Genomic DNA, 4325 nt, shown 5'->3' on the forward strand with positions numbered 1-4325 from the left:
GAGGGAGGGAGGGAGGGAGGGAGAGAGAGAGAGAGAGAGAGAGAGAGAGAGAATATCTTCTAATTGAGGTGTTCACGGCCACCACATAGTCCCCTCTCATCCAGTGTCATCAACCACTCACTCCCTTTAATCTCTCTCCTCTTCTTCCTCTTCCTTCTCCTCCTTCTCCTCCCTCTCCTCCTCCTCCTCTTCCTCTTCCTCCTCCTGCCTCTTTATACCCAGTGTTACAAGCAGTATCAAGGGCCTCTTGCCAATCTCTACTTCCTGATAATGGCCCAGACCAACACTGCCCAACAATAATACAAGACAGATATCAACCACGTATACAAGTTTAATATTGTCCAGTAACTACATTTTAAAAGGCAAAGAAAAGCTGGTGAACATTTTTTAAAAACATATTTTATTTGATCCAATATATACACATCAGTACCCTATCAATATAAAAATTACTTAAATTTATTTTAAATTCTTTTTCACATCAGTTTTTGAGCTCTGGTGCAAATTTTACACCCACAAGGCATCTTTTTCTGGACTAGCCATATTTTAAATGCTTAAAAGGCACAGAGCCAGCGTCTTCCATGGACCAAAAAGTGGTGAGTTATTTTTTTTAATCCCATTTGCTTACTTCTATGCTTATTTTTCTCCAAAAATAGAAACCTCATGCATGTCTGTCTGTCTGTCTGTCTGTTCATTGAAATGCTGGAGACGGAACCCAGGAGATGGAACCAGGGGCTAGGAACACACTAGGCAGGAGCTCAGCTGCTGAACTACACTCCCAAGTCTGTGCTTCGGTTTTTGTTTCCAGGTTAGCTGTTTGTTTGCTTGTTTGGAGACTGAATATCACTGTATAGCTCTGGCTGTCCTGGATCTCACTGGATAAACCAGGTTGGCCTCAGACTCATGGAAATCCACTGCTTCATCCTCTTGAATGCCAAGATTAAAACCAGACCTGGGCCCGGGCTGCTCATTTTTAAAACTTACTATTTTCAGTTTCTTCAACATGGCTTCACATTCTAATGCCAACAACAGTTTTAGGTGGCACATGCCACAGCTGCATCTGCCTTCACTATGGCATCTCTCTCCATTCCTGGCTCCCACTACCCTCTTCTCTGCAGTAATTGTCTGCAAAAGCAGAAAGGCAGATTTTCCATCTCCCCACCCACCCACCCAACAGAACACTAACCCATGCAGAGGCCCCAGCTCTGCTCTCAAAGACCTGGGGTCACCAATTCACAACTAAAATTCACGTTATAGGAAAACCCAGCTTCTAAACAGCTCTAGAGCAGTTTCAACCCAGGCTTGTCATTTATTTTTACATAAAAGGCACCTCGCCTACTTTGTTTCTTGACAAGGTAAGTGTACCTAAGAGTTGTCCATCAATACAAGACAAGCTACCAGTTTTTTAGAAGATATATTTCCCACCTCAAAGATTTGGTTACAACCAAAGTTGTGGTTCTTACGTAGAGACGCAGTTTCTTCACTAGAAAAGGTGAGCTGAGCCTAAGATGGACACCTTCATGCGGTCAGTTAAATGGGCCTGTGGGCAGGGGGAGGTGTAGCCCCTTAAACACCTGAGTTTTTAAATCCATTACAGTTTGTTGCCCTTTGCTCGGATATTCAGGGCAAACCTGCTCTCCCCTTTAGACTTTATGAGGTGGCATGTGGCACTCTGAAGAGGAAAAAGCCACAGGAGTCCTCTTCCTCAGCTGCAGCCATAGGTACAACCTTAGTAGTCCATCCGCCCTCCAATGTAACCTCTCGGCTGTCTGTGGCAAGCTTGCTCAGCTCCTGCCAGCTACGCTATACCTAACCCTCAGAGATAGCATCCTCTCTGCTCATTATCCCTAAGGCACCTGCCTCCTCACGCAGCACTTCCTCTTTCCTAAAAGACAAGATGGCTGGCAGCCCTGCAGTGAAAATCAAAAGAAAAGCTGCTTTATGAAGAAGAAAAAAAATCCTGAAATGAGTCACCTTTCAAGAATTTGCAATCCTAGAGCCTGGGTGCTTAATTGCTAAATCAACCCTTCCAGTGCCATCCCCTGTATGGATTGGTGTGTGCACTATTCCCGGAGGGTGTTTACACGATACGCCCGTCCTTTATAAAGCCACTTGTAAGGAACAAAAGTATGTAAGCTGTGCACATTTGTATTCTGCACAGTTGACTTTAAATGGCTCTAAAGAAAATCAAACCAAATTAGAGTTTCAGTTAGGCTTTTGACAAGTTAGGGAAACCAGCTGTAGCTCCTAAACTTCCCACTTGCTCCCCAAGGCACTGCAACTTCGCTAAGCTTTAACCAGCTCCAAGTACACTCCCTGCCTATACACAGCAGAGCCTTTTCCTCCTGCTGTTTCTCTCAGCAGCTCAAGCCCGGGGCAGCTGCAGTTGGCTGTGGTCTGCTAGGGTTCCGCCTGGCCTGATTTTTCATGCTGCCATTTTGAATTAGCATAGGTTTACTCAGCAAGTGATGAGGATTTAGGCAGGCGTGAAGCACAGTAAACACACACACACACAACCAGGAAGAAGCATTTAACAAGCTACAATTACACAGAAATACACTTCTATTTCACAGAACCCTACCAGCTCAACTTGGGAGACAGAAAATAGTAAGTTGCCTTAAACGCAAATGGGTGTGATCACATTTTTATTCCTAAATTCCAACCGATTTTCTAAAATTCAAGCGCTCCTTTCGTCCTCCTGCAGACCTCACTGTGGTCGCTAAATAATTAGCAATTATTTAGCAATTCTGCCTGGACAGAAAACAAAAAGCAAGACGATAGAGGTAAACTGAGGTGGAGTGATAGCAAGGGTCGAGACACCTGCCATGACCCCACCCGGATTCCAGTGTGCAGGGGTGAGGCTTGGGGCGAAGCAATGTCTGGTCCTAGCTCACTGGCCCTTGGGGATAACCACAGATACCGAGACTCCGCCCGGCGGCCAAGGGTAGCGGCCTAGTCAGGCGCCACGGATGCATTACTCGGGAAGGAGCCAGGCTCTCTCTGCTAGCCGCAAGACGAGCCCGGAACCGCAGGAGCCGCCAGGGGAAGCTCAGGGGCCCGGGGAACCTCGGAGACACTTCCCGCGCCCTTGCAACTTGCGCCCAGAAAAAGCAGCACCCGGTTATAAGACTGAAAGGGAAGTGCGGGAAGGATGCGGGGTGGAGAGCAGAAGCAGATTCTGACCAGGCTGCAGTAGCTTCGTCCCGAAGTCCCTGATCTCGAGTCGGGCCGGACCGAGGCCACCTAACCTCCGATCTCCCCTTCCCTGGTCCACACTCGCGAGGCGGTAGAATTGTAATGGGAAATGTGGTGACTGCCCAGCGGTAGAGCAGCTGCCAGCGCCCCGGTGGTCCCCGCGTAGCCTGAGGCTCACCTGCCAAGCAGCCGGCTCCAGCCGGGTCCAGCGGAGCTGATGCTGCGACTGCGGAGTTGGGGGCGCTGCGGCGGCTAGGTTACAGCCTCTGCATCGGTAGCGCAGAAGACCGCCGGTGCTCTGGTTTCCCAGACTCCAGGCTCTCCAGCCCCCTGCTAACAGCTGGTTTGGTCACGCGACCGCAGACCCACCCTCCGCCTCCCGGTGCTCTGGGCCCCAGGACTCGTTGTGTTTGACAGCTGAGGCCTCAGAGCCCGCCCCGCCTGGGAGGGGAGGGCACCAGGAGCCCCCAAGAACAGCAGAGGGGGCGGGACTCAACAGAAAGTGGTTCCCTTCTTTCTAGATTTTTATTTCTTGGTTGCAACTCTCTCGAAGGGAGGAACCAGAGCTTTAAGGAGCCAGGTCCTGCTTTCTCCTGGCAACATTTTACTGTTTGGTTGCTAGTCTGAGCCTTGGTGCCTGGCGAGAATTCCCTGCAGAGATATGCATTCTTCATTTGGTTGATTCAATGTGTCAAAGTCGTTCCCTAATGTTAACCGATTGCGATCGTGTTCATAAACCAGACGATGCAGCACATTCACACTTTGTGGGCCAAGGTCATGCACCAAATAACAAAGGCAAGATTCCACACCAGGGTTAATAAACTTTTGACGGGGGAAAGAGGTGATGCCCACCTCAAGGCTTTTGACAACAACGCCTCAGGGGCTGAGACCCGATCTACCTCGATATGAAAAGGCTGTGAGAGTCCACTGGGAAGCTGAAGATTCACATGTATTTTCCAGTTATCAGATGAACACAAATCAAAGTTTTATCATCTCTATGGTGTGTGTGTGTGTGTGTGTGTGTGTGACAATATCTCTCAAGATAAGAACATATGTAGCCTTTCACCTGATTCCACTTTTGGACTTTTGGAATTCATCCTATAGAAGAAAGGACACGGGTGTGAAATGAGCAG

General features: G+C 48.6%; 1 protein-coding gene across 2 annotated transcripts in view; it reads right to left on the minus strand.

Annotated features, from left to right (window-relative positions):
• Nucleotides 1–3624, minus strand: part of Scrn1 (secernin 1) — a 61580-nt gene extending 57956 nt beyond the window's left edge. For both annotated transcript variants that reach the window (XM_021165639.2, XM_029478819.1), the window contains exon 1: nucleotides 3371–3624. The gene's annotated coding sequence lies outside the window, so the exon portion shown is untranslated. The remainder of the gene's footprint in view (nucleotides 1–3370) is intronic.
• Nucleotides 3625–4325: the final 701 nt, after the last annotated feature.

This window comes from Mus caroli, chromosome 6, assembly GCF_900094665.2.
Source record: "Mus caroli chromosome 6, CAROLI_EIJ_v1.1, whole genome shotgun sequence".
NCBI lineage: Eukaryota > Metazoa > Chordata > Mammalia > Rodentia > Muridae > Mus > Mus caroli.